Consider the following 13,170-nt stretch of genomic DNA (forward strand, 5'->3'; position numbering starts at 1 on the left):
CATAAAGAAGAACCAAAGTTCCCGAAAAACTAATGCAAATTGCAACTCAGGGTTTAGGATCTCGTCATTCCTTCTAGGTCTGAGCTCGACTCCATTTTCTTTGGAAACCGTGTTCTATTCCGTTATCTGTCATGGCAAACAGACCGCATAAAAACCCATGGACATTAAGCTCTTCATCAAAACACGTTCCTGGATGGGCCTAATCCTCGTCACCAACAGCCAGAGCCGGTGAGTGTTTGCTGGGATTTCCCATGAGGTTCTGCTCATAACACCCCCACATAACCACTGCTGTGGCTTCAGCCTAGCCCCCCCCCCCTTCCCAGGCTGCCATTAAGCAGATGGTCCAAATCTGAGGAAGTAAAAAGCATCACGAAACAAGATTCCCATTACAGATTGAGAAGAAGGTAGTGGAATAAATCTGACAAAACTGAATAGGTGTAGATGGTCTCTCCAGTGCAGAGACAGCCCCCCATGTACCAAGCGGGGGGTGAGACGTGCTCAGGCAGCCGCTGGCCACAATCCTCATTTCTGTTTTTGAGGTAATTATTCTAACAGTAAGCTTCAACCCCTCTGGTGTTTCAGATGTAAATCAGACTTTAATTAAAATGCAGTCCAGAATTCCTGTCAGTGTTAGTCTGCAGTGAAACAAAGTAGCTTTTGTAGTTCCGTAAAAAAAATAAGAGCCCACTCTATATTTTTTATTCTACATTTTTATATCCTGGTTTAATCCTGGTTCTGCTAACAGAAGGCTACAGTGTGCAGCTTCCAGGTAAAAAATTCTAAAACACTGGAAACGACCAGAAACCAGCCAGGTAAAGGGTGGAAGCGACTTTCTAATGACAGAAATGACCAATAAGTTATCTGACAGTTTCTTATGATAATGGATGACATCAAATGACCTTCAAAAGGAACAGGAAACATTAAGTGCAGGTGTGAAGTGCACTGCTAGGACAGTTTATATCAGGATCCTATTGAAGGCTCATAAAGCAAGGAAGAATGAGAGAACCAGGATGCAATTTGTAAAAAAAAATATATATATATATATATATATGTATATATATATATATATTTATATATATTTATATTTATATATATTATTCACAGATACACACCCATCAATTGAGAAAAGAGTGAAAGAAAAAAATTGTGCTCGAGTCAAGGCTGTATGTACTTGTGAAATTGGCAGGAAAATCTAGATTTTGAATGCCTCTATACTCAGGTATACTTTTCTAATCTACACAGATATCTGTACAAAAGAACACACGTTAATTTCTTGAACATTATTTTACTGGTTGCAATTCAAACCTAAAACACCGTAGGATAGCTTGATGACCAGCGTTACTCCTTTTAGCTGAGGAGATCTGCTGTATCTCCCTTTTGTTTGCCTGCACACCTAGTGCTCCTGCTATCCGTAATCCCACGTGACGCACTGCTGGCTCCCAAAGGGAGACGCTCTCGTTTCTGTTGGGGCTGAAGTTAAACTTGTTGGCTGTTAGCCTGGCAGAACTTATATTTTTGCTTGATTGCACTCGGCTGGTTTTGTGCTTCAGACTCTGCACTTCACACCTCGAGCAATCAAACCCACGGCCTGGAATCGATGACAGACTGTGACTGAACAGTAGCTCAGTCAATGTGATGCCCCAGTACTAATACAAACTAATTAACCTTCTGATTAGACAGTAGAAAGTGGAACGGCTCGGTTTTAGGACAGAAAAGTTGAGGAACTTTCATAATGGAAACTGGCTCACTGCAGACATAGCAATGGCATAGAGTAATTTGTTTAATTACCAGGTGAGTTAAAAATAAACTTAGTGAATGATTAATTGCAACCTCTCGGTTCCTCTACCCTTGTGATAAAGTACAGGACACCATAGATGTGCGTGATAATGATGACTCTCCCACCAAGCGAGGCTGAGAGATCAGCGCGTCCCATCGCAGCAGAGCACTCGCATGTTTTTAAACACAGCCCCCGGGACACCACCCCCCCCATGTTCAGCGCGATAACTACATGATTAGGAAGACAAATGATGTTAACAGAGATAATTTTACGCCCAATGTGATCATTAAAAGAGCACACAGCAGCTATACATCAGCACTAATTGGGACTGGAAGATGACCATATAAGCACATTACAGCTATCCATCACCATTGCTGTTCAGAGGGAGGCTTGTCCTGAGCATTACTGCACGCCTGCCTCACAGATAGACCATTGCTCGACAGCAGCAGACAACAAAAAAACAGCACAACCACCCCCCACCCACTCACTAACCAATCACTGGCCTAACTGCCCCAACAGCTATAAATAATCGTATAACTAACAGAATCAGCACCCAAGCACAGTTGAGGTCATCAAGGTTAAGCATGTGACTGTCTCCTCTAGCACAAAGTTAAGTGTGCAATTCTAAAAAAACATGTGAGTTGGGTTATTCATGTACGATGCTCAAGAGATTAAGGGGCAGTGTGTGGCTCAGTAGGCTGAGCCTGTAATCAGAAGGTTGCTGGTTCAAACCCAGCCTCAGCATGTTGGCGGGTCCTTGAGCAAGGCCCTTAACCCCCAGCTCCCAGGGTACCCCAACAGGTGGCTGCCTTTTGCTCTGCAAAGAACAAGTTGAGGGAGGTGTAAAAACAATTTCCCCACAGGGATCAATAAAGTATCTATTATTATTATAAGAGAAAAACAATAAAAAAGCACCAAACTTCCACACATCTCTTGCAATCAGCCTCTGTCATCTCAGCTCGAAATCCAAGCTTAGTTAACATTTATAGAAATATTAGCTGCAGTGTTTGTAAACTGCTCTGAATACCTTTTTAAAATGCTGGCAGTATCTATTCATGAAAATGAATCAATCATGTGCCTTAAAGAGCACAACGTGAGAATACCAAGCAGCCGTCTCTCCCTCACCATGCCTGTGGGGCTGGCAGGCGCCTGAATGAGCTCCGTTCTCTCTCGCTGCCTTCAGATTTGAGAGTGTTGGGCTCCTCTAACCCTGACAGCTCAATGGGCCTTGAAAATGAGGTAGTTTAAATATGGCTGACTATACTGTATCAGAATTAAGGCCTGTACCTCATTATACCATGTGCCAATGCCATAAGAACAGTGGTGAAATAAAACCGTATAATACATGGTTATATGAAAGACAAAGACCACAAGAATTAAAGGTCAAAGAGAAATTCAACAATGCACGACTGGGGATGATATATGGATGACATGTGACCCCCTCCACCTTTAAAAAAGTACCTTTTCTGGCATTCGTCATTATAAGGCATTATGAGACAACCTCTTTGTTGGTTAACTGACAAGAAAATAAATTTTGAACAATGCAGACATCATGACGTTTTAGAGAAACAACTTATTCTACTGGATTTCACAGCTGAAGAGTCTCCGAGGTGCAGTGACCATACCTTCAGCTGCATCCTCACTCACTGGGTTACGGATGGTATGGATTATTAACTTTTACTTTTGACTAAAGTCACTTGTAATCTAGTCAGAGTACAGATGCATTTCTAATAGTGTTTTTATTAGCTGGAAATTCTTTCCATAATTCTGTGACAGAGTATAACGAGACTTATTGAAAACGATTTATTGGGTCTACATGTCTGGCACTGTCTAAGGATAAAATGATAAATGCACTGTGACCCCCCCAAGCTTATTCTCACCTGTATGGAGAACAGGCTGGCACAAAGAGAAAAGAGAAATTCCCCACGGGTATTAATAAAGTATCACTATTCTCTATTCAGTTCTAAACAGGAATAGTACCTGCAGATGACATACTGGCTGAAGCACAGCAGCACTGATCCCTCACAGTACTGAAGCACAGTGACACTGATCTCTTGCGGTACTAAATCACGATGGTACTGATCCCTCACAGTACTGAAGCAAAGTGGCATTGATCCCTTCAGTTTCAGTGCTGAGGTTACTGAGCTTCTTTAGTTTCTCTCAGGCACAAACAGAAACCTTGTAACACCTAGGGTTTGAGGAGTGGAGTAGCAGTCCCACTGAAACAGGCCTCCCTTTCAAAAACTTTTTTTTCCAAACTTTTCTTTGTTGAAGCTTCCAGGCCGCCTCGGAGCTGCTAATTGTCAGTTCCAACAGCACCTTGAAGTGAGGATGGGGATGCAGAGAACAAGACATCAAGAGCTGCTCTGAAGTCCTTGGATGAAGAATCTGAGAGTGGTGAGATGTTCCTTTCATGCTTCCAAAAAAGAATTAAGCCATAAGTACAATAATGAGGAACCAAAGTGATTCACTGTATTTCATACATACACACACCTGCTTGTGCTTAAACTATTTCCTCCATAAATATTTTCCTATAACTTATGCTTAAACTCTTTCCTCTGTAATTATTATCCTATAAATCTACATTCTATAATCTTAACTATATCCTAGTTACCTGATGGATGATCAGTAAAAAAATATCTAGTAGGCTTAAAACACAAACAACTCATTCATTCAATCATTCATGCATTCAATTAATACTGGTAATAAGCGTTTTTAATGTATATTTTTTAATCTGTAAATGTCTGATTTTGTTCTTTTCATTCAATTACTTGCCTGAAGAGATATCAATAGTCTTCTCTAACCACATATCATGTACTAGGTCAAGTTGAGCTTGGAATCTATCCCAGAAAACAGGAGACACCGAGTATTAACTCACTGTAGAGTATGGGAAGGAACCTGGATGAACACACACACACACACACACACACACACACACACACACACACGCTGGCCTACCTATCTAAATGGGGACTGTCCATTCATTTCTATGGGAAAAACCCTAATCCCAATCACGACACCCTTAACCCCTACCCATCCCTAACCTTAACCATAAGTAACCAACCCAAATACAAGACTTTTGGCATTTTTACTTTTTTGATTGCATTCACAGATTTTTATAAAACTGAGGTTATCCAAATGGGGACCTCAAAAGATGTCCCCGAAAGTGGGGAAATTTCAAGTTTTATTACACTTTGGGGACAATTTGGTCCTCAAATGTGATATATGCAAACCCACACACACAGGCTCTCCATTCATTTCTATGGGGAAAACTCTAATCCCAACATGACACCCTTAACCCAGCCCTAACCTTAACCAAACAAAATACTGGACTTTTGGCATGTTTTTTGATTTCATTCAAAGGTCTTTGTGGGGACCCAAAAAATGGTCCCCACCACATCAAAATAACAGGTTTTTATCACATTGTGGGGTACATTTGGTCACCACAATGTAATATAAGCATAATCCACACACACAGACTTAAAAACGAGTACAACATTATTGCTATTTAATAAACAATAAACGAAAAAGGAAAGAATCTATAATAGAAAACACTTGCTAAGCTGAGAACCCATTTGATATTTTTTTGGCAAGCCACACTCTGTAGACAATAGCATGTTATTGATTATGCCTGCAGGTCTTTGTGCCCTGTCTTTCTTTTGCCATTCATCTGCAATACACCTTCTGACATGACTCACTTGATTGGCCGGTATGAATCATGTGATATTGTGGGAGCGGGGGGTGGGCCGTCCATCCACTCCGGGAGATTGAATCAGTAAGTTGGTGTCAGGCTTCTCTCCCCGATCACTGCTTTTCCTGGTTATTTTTATATGAGTGTCTGTTTCTTTTTTCACCTCCCACAACTCACCTGAGGATGGTATTTTGACATTTCCTTTCTCCTATGCTGTTTTCTCTTGTTTTCCCATCACCTGTACAAATGATACCTTTCAGTTTGTCTTCAAGGTCACCCAGACAGTCTTGAGTTCTCTTTGTGTCCATTTCTGCTTCTGGAGTCATGAGACTGAGAAAAGACAAAGGAATCTGAGCTGCTTTTGGAGTGGCTGAACTGTACAGCTATTTTCCTGGTAATTTCCACTGTAAAAGGTCCAGCAGACTCTCCCAGTGAAATACTTCTTACTGTCAGCATTGTAATGTAATACAAGAGCACTCCGTTTGTGAGCTTCTATCAAACTTTTTTGCAATAAGATCATAATGAAGAGGACTATAGAGAGCTCCAATATGTTCATAAAAGATACAATTCAATAAAAAATTCATGATGGCTGCATTTATCCCTGAATGAAAACAACAAACGCACAATGAACAAAATCCCATTTTTATTAGCTGCAGTCGCCGTGCTAGACTTCATAATGCCTCCCCTCTGAATGTTACACAGGATTTCGGCATCGCTGGAGGAAACTGCAGAACATGGGCTTCTCTCTGAAAGCCTGGGTGTATGTGCTCACCAAACTGACCTCTCTGCTAAGTCTCCCACAGGAGTAGTGGGAGGGGGGGGGGGCAGAGTGATGAGGATGTAACCCTTCTTCGTGGAGCCCACCTCACCCTCCCCAGCTTGTTTCAGCTTACCTCAGCCCTTCGCACGTAGCCGCAGGCTGGAGGCACTGGCTCGAGCGTGAGCTGATCTTCACAGAGAGGCAGATGGGGCTAACGCAGGGTATTAAGGGTGCACCACTCTGCTGCTTGAGAGGAGGGAGCTCTATGCCAGTTGCCTCAGGCAGGACCAGGCCATTGCTTCTCAGTCTATTGATGTTCTACCTCTTTTACCGAAAACAGGTGAAGTTCACTTCAATCAGCAGCTCCACAACCCACCTGGAGAACAGAAATGGCTCTGCACTCCAAAATGTCTCTCACCAAATCACACAAATGGGCAGTCAGACACGCATCCCATGGCTATTATGATGCTGAAGAGAGTCACCCCCCCTCACCTTAATTAAAACCATCCACCACTCTTTACCACCCACCTTTACCTCCTCTGACCCCCTCCTTCCTTCAGATCATGTCCTATGTAAAATCCCATTCAAAGCCTGACCACCGATTCTCTGGTCTAACCCCAAAGGTTGTGAATTTAGTGGTTTAGGATCACCGTTAATCCATCCTCCATGTTCACTGCCCTTTCAGACCAATTGCAATGGAAGTGCAGGACAAAGGGTTTAACTAGAGTGTTATGGGATCAAGGCACATGTGGGGTAAATTGTTGGCTGTGATTTTCCCCTAAAACGGAACAGCTTTACTTTACTTTGCCAGGAGATTAAACAGCTACTGCAGGAGTTAATCTGTCTTTATGTGCAATCATTTTACTACAACCCAGATGGAAATAAGGAGAAAATAACATATTTGTGTTTTGCAGCATCATGTTGCTTTGCGTGGCAATTAGCTCACTCAAGTAATTAATGATGATTACATTTCAGGAACCTGCAAATGTATAGTGAAACCATGCAGTTTGGACAGCAAAAGTCCACCCCCAGTTCATGCTGTATGGCTGCATATTAAACTACGATGCATCTGATGCATTTGTGCAGGGCAGGCAACATAATTAGCAGAAAATAGTGCAGTAATTAATGTAACCAGTAATTCAAAGTCAAACAGAGGGCACAGGGAAAAGGAACAAGCCATTCAGAGCTTCCCTGTCCTCTGAAATCTCAGGGTGGCTGAAGCTGGCAGCCAAAAGCACCAAGGTCAGTGACCTGTGGCAAAACTGGGAAAGGAAATGAAAGCCACCTTCTGACATAACTATGGGAAGATTTCAATGAAAAGCTGCATTTGGTATATACAGCACTGCAATAAGCAGCCAGAGTGTAATGTTAGGGGTGCATTCATGCTGGGTAATAATGCACATGAAGCAGTACTTTACGTAGAATAGCATAACCATATGCTCTGATGCCCCTACATAAATCCTGCCATAAATACATTTTCATATGGGGGAACAATCAGTGTGCGTGTGTGTGTCGGCGGGGGGAGGGGGGGTTGGAGCAGAGAACATGTGGGAAAAGGTGAAGAACAAGATAACGGAAAATAATCCTGAGAACGTAAAGCTAGTGGGTGAGATATTTCACCTGTAGGACAGAGATGCCTTTGCCCAAGTGGGAGGCAAATAAGCAGGGGCAGCGTGGCTGTACGTCTGTGTCACTGTAAGCGGCTACAGTTTTGGCCCAAGCGGCGGCAGCACTTAAGCTAATAACCATCTGAGAGAGGGAAAACGTAAAGGAGAGCAAGAGGGAGCAAGAGAGAGAAGCAATGAACGTAAGTTATATACCTGGTGGGGGAGAAGCTGAGGGTTGGGGGGTGTTACTGCACTGCATCCTGCAACAAAGAGGACATCTTAAGAGCATTGCCTGCATGTATAACCTACAACCATCATAAGCACACAGTCAAAGATGTATCCCTGCATATATACAGACATCAATGTAACTGTAAGTTGTGCGATCTTTACTGTTCACCTTCATTAACAATCTGGTACCCTGCTGTCCAGGTGTGAGCAGAGGATTATGAGGCTCTGCACAGAGTGTAGCTGTGTAGCTGTTCTTTCTATCACATGTAGGGGGCAGTAGGGGTCTGGGGTGGCCTTGCTGACATCTAGAGGATTTGACCTTTACTCAAAAGCAGCAATCAATCAGTGACCTTCAGATCTATAGTCTGACACTTGTAGTCACACACAGACATGGGTTGCTCACACAGGTATAGGTCCAGTGTATGTGCACTGGCTCACAAACCCAGTCTGGAATACAAAGGAGTCATATATCTGCACATATGCGATCAATCACACAGAGGTAGACACAGACCCACAGACACACACATACATACACACACACTACACCAGCAGCGTTAGACTAAACAGAGGCCTTTCAAAAAAAATGCTCCACAATAGCGGCTTCTGTTGTTTTTGCTTAAATGTAATTTCACACTCTTGGTCAACGTGAAAAATACAGAGTTGCACCATTTTTCATCCAAGCTCTTGCTTGGCCAGGAGGATGATAAGAAAAAATATATTGCAATGTTTTTGTCTGATATGAATTTTACTTACAGTCTAGCTATAGTTACAATGAAATATCCGAGATGACTTGATGTGGCTCATCATCTTAATATTATGACAATAATGACAATGACAATGGAGATTATTCTTATTTTAACTTCCAGCCAACTTGAACACAAATCATTAGAACTTAAAAAAAAAACATGATTATAGATAATGTGATGGAAGCCTGTAATCTGCAGGGTTGTGGTCACACTCGGTTTGTGTTGTTTCAGTCTGGGTCCTCCATTTTCCCTGTACTTAGATACCCTGATTTCTGACAATATCTACTCAAAGATAATGGAAAGCCAAACATCCATCTTCTAGCTGCAAGACATCAGTGCATTTCAGGCCACATACACACATACAGTAATCATACACTATGGGCAATTTAGATATACAGTACCACGTAGCCTATATGTAAGGGGGAGAACATGGATAGCCCACTTAGGCACAATGGAGGCAGGATTCAAAACACCAATGCACAAGACATCAGCATTACCCACTGAGCCGCCCTGACAAGCGAAGGCTATGCTGTGCAAATAGTTAGTCTGGAATGACCTTGAAAGATTTTAAGCTTATGACAAATAAAAGGCAAGGTATTCTGCATTTGCACTGGTGTTCCAGACATATTTCTGGCAACCAAGACATACGAGGCGGGAAAATTTCTCAGTTTGACGACAAAGAGTAAACTGGGAAGGCCATTAGCAAACAGCAGCAGAAATGGGTCTGTAACTACATTTCAGTTCTGCCTCCAGTTTTAATTAAAGCGATTTTGTGGCTGCAGTGCCGTAGAGGATGTTAATCTGACACATAGCTGCTGTGTTTGTGCAGAAGATAAAAGTGAGAATTAAAAAAAACGCTTTGTTTGCTTAATTTCCCTGGAATTCCAAGCAGTACAGGGAATATGCCAGACTGCCGGACGGGTTCGTTATAACAGGGTTTCAGTGTTTTTTACATTTTAATAATTTTTTTTTCTGGACTCAATTTTGCATCTCCAAATTCTGGCACAATGGTGTTAGTCTTTGCACGTGTGCATTTTCACATGCATGCTTGCTTATGTCCAGTGAGATGATAGCAGGGTTACTGCATGGAAAATTTACACAAAACTACTGAAAGGACTGTCAAATTTGAAAGCAGTGAGTCTATTGGGATAAACTGGCTTTATCTACAGCAAGCCAGCCCCTTCGTCATTGCCAATATTAACTTCCAATAATGACCATTAGGAAAGTATTGAAAGTGTAAAAATGAGGAATAAGATCAGATGAAAGCTTCAGCTTGCCTAATTTGGCACCTGATGGATTATATCATCATTAAGCTATCACTGACTACCACTCAGTTATTCAGTAGTGTTGGCATCCATTGCATACAATGGTCTTTAAGCATAAGGTTGCAGTTCTCATTGCACTATATTGGCACAATAGTTATTCTGCTCTCAGCAATGGAACTGAACTGCCATTTGTCTGTCAAATCAGGGTAATCAAGGTAAGTTGGCCAAAACATGCTAGAAGGCTACTGTTGAGCAGATGTGAAGTTTGAGGGACAATGGCAGGTACAGTACTGGTGTTGGATATGGGATTGTTAATTAGTAACGATAAAAAGCGTCAGCACAGCCACCAATAACAATAACCAGTCCTGTTGAACCTTCAGGCCTCACGGTGGGTTGTTCTGAGGTTTCACACTCACCAGACACTGAATGGAAGTTCTGAGATGACAGCTTAATGGCAGGCTGAGCTCCAGCATAGGCAGGGCATCAGCAAGGTCCCACCTAGACTGCCACCCAGTATCGCCACAGTGGGATATTGTATGCTGTGCACTCTGACAATCACTTGATAGTCCCTGTAAACGATGACGTCTGCACCTGTGTTGGCCAACTTCTCCTATCAATCCGATCTGATTTACTACTCTGTGCTCTGGAATAAAACCCCTCGATAACCTTCATCAGATGTTTTACTCAGAATAATGGAAACAGGAAAACACTCACTTAGGGTGTTTTCCACGGCACCAGTACCGTACTTTTGGTACTTTGAGAAAGTACCAAAAGTACAGTACTTCAAGGTCTGTTCCACTGGCTCTGGTAATGCTGAACGACATCAGTCAGGGTATTTTGTACTGAATTTGAAAAATGGCTGCATGTAGTATACTGTATAATACGGCTGGATATTAATTTCAACATCGCATGTTAGGCACATGCAATTATCAGATGGCTAATCAGCTAGATTAAAGATCAGGCTTTTTCTTAGTTTCAATTCTGTATTATAGCGCAGGGAGTTAAAGTTTTGTTAAAGTGTAGTTTTCTGAGTTTGTCATTGTTTTCAAGGCACTGGGGGTATTCCATAAAAGTAGCTAAAAAAAAAAGGCAGACTTTCCCGAAAAAGTCAGACTCAACCTACCTCCATCTCTAAACTTAGCCTCACGTCGTTCCACGAACGCAGTTCAGTTTTAATTAATCAAGGTTCATTCAAGACAGACTTGCATAGTCTCACTTAGTGCAAACACCCGCGATATTTACTGTAAGAAGCCCAAATAAATGGATGAACGATAGATCGACCGAATGAGTCGGAAAGCCTGTAAAATGAGAGCGATGTTTCTTTCCGCCGCAGAATAAACGCTGCTGATGGAGCTGTATGAAAAATACAAAAATGTAAGTTAAAAAAGGCAACACTGTGGCCATAAACACAGCCAGTGAGTTGGCTTGGCAATTAATTGTAGACACACTACATGCGGAAGTTCCTGGTTCAATCCCGAGCAGGGATCCTTCTGAGTTGATTTCACCCGTCATTATTACTGTATAATGTTATTTGATCTCCGTATAAAATACTTTTAACTCACATCCGTGTTGAAATGTCCTGCACAAATAAACGTATGTTGTCTTTGCTATTTTAGTAGTAAACTTTCAAAGTAGACAGTGACTAAAAATATAAAGATATCTTCCTGTTCATATTATTTTAACGGATTTTTTTTTTCCAATTACAGTCATTGCATTTCATGTTTCACCTTTGTAATATGCGTACGCTTTTATTTTACAGTAAAATACCCTTATAACGGACTTCAAGGGACCTGGCAAAACAGTCCTTTACACTCAGAGTTGCTGTATGTCCAGAACACAACTACAGGACACCATTTACTCATGCCGCACCCCAGCAGACACACTTGTGGTATAGATTATTATATTATACATGTAGTAATCCAATTTTACCTGACCAATGGAAGTATATATGACCTATAAGTGGTTATACATGTACGGTACAGTAGTAATCTTGACCTCTTTGCTTACTGTATCCCTCCAGCTGCGAGCGTCATCTGCCGTCGCGCAGCTTGCCTGGTGATGGACAACCACACAGACCAATCAGTGTTGCCTGCTGTTACGCCATGCCTATGTATAGAGCGTGATTTAATAATCCAGACTACGTATCTGCACTGGATATCACCGGCACGCCACACGCCTTGAAGGCGGAGCCTGTATGTCCGTTATAGCCGAACAGAACTACAGCTAAAAGTGGCTCTGGGGACCAAATTGTTTCTCCGTTATAAGCGAAATATGTGAGTCCGCCACATCCAATGTTTTTCTGCATGTTCGTAAAGGCGCATGGCCGGGACCAGTGGACCTCATCCGTTATAGATGATATTCCGTTTAAGCGAGTCCACTGTAACGGGATTATACTGTATTATTAATTTTATTATATTTTTTCATCTGTGACATAATAGGTCAACCGAAAAAAGCCAAATACTAACAAGCTAAAACGAGCCATATCACCACCTACTTCCCTTTCGGCAGGGGAAAGTTGCCTGGGACCACAATGCCTGGGGGTAGAGGAGGAACGGGAGCCCGATTCACACAGGCCAGATTCTGAGAGCTTAGCTGAGGCGAAGAGCTTCACAGGGCTCTCGAAAACTCATGAACACACTCTGCTGGGAGAGACAGCCATCACTCTCTGCATCCCTCCCTGCTGGTCACAAAGAGTTTAAACTTAAAAGGTGTCAAAAATGAATAGTCTCATTCCTTCACAGAGTGCTAAGGAATTCAGTTCTTTAAAGGCATTTGTGTATAAGGGACTATGGTTGTTATCCCCAAAGCCATCAACAGAGGCCCTTTGCTATGACTAGTCATTAGGAAAGTAGTGTTGAGGTCAAGAGATCAGACCTCTGGGGACTGTGCTTCACCCTTAATACCAAGCTAACCCTTCCTAGCAAGGTGTTAAATGTGAAAAACCCCAGTAAAAAGGTGGGCTGGCTGATAAATTGGGCAAGAAATTATTCATTGATAAATTATTAAGGTCAGTCAGTTTGGCCCGACAGTGCACTGAATCAAGATTCAGAATAATTTAGACAATTTTTTTTAGAAAGCCAGTGCACTGAGGCAAAT

The 13,170-nt window shown here is 42.1% G+C and overlaps 1 long non-coding RNA gene across 2 annotated transcripts; it reads right to left on the reverse strand.

Annotated features, from left to right (window-relative positions):
* Nucleotides 1-4,551: 4,551 nt before the first annotated feature.
* On the reverse strand, nucleotides 4,552-12,088 carry LOC111856808 (uncharacterized). Of its 2 annotated transcripts, none has more exons than XR_002841239.2 (5): nucleotides 12,004-12,088; nucleotides 8,049-8,095; nucleotides 6,362-6,604; nucleotides 5,646-5,798; nucleotides 4,552-4,617 (listed from the first exon to the last, which is right to left on the reverse strand). It is a non-coding gene; the product is annotated as an uncharacterized lncRNA (long non-coding RNA). The 2 variants fall into 2 exon arrangements; XR_002841238.2 differs by having other exon boundaries at nucleotides 4,587-4,675.
* Between the last annotated feature and the right edge of the window lie 1,082 nt (nucleotides 12,089-13,170).

The sequence above is a fragment of the Paramormyrops kingsleyae genome, chromosome 17 (genome assembly GCF_048594095.1).
Source record: "Paramormyrops kingsleyae isolate MSU_618 chromosome 17, PKINGS_0.4, whole genome shotgun sequence".
In the NCBI taxonomy this organism is placed as follows: Eukaryota; Metazoa; Chordata; class Actinopteri; order Osteoglossiformes; family Mormyridae; genus Paramormyrops; species Paramormyrops kingsleyae.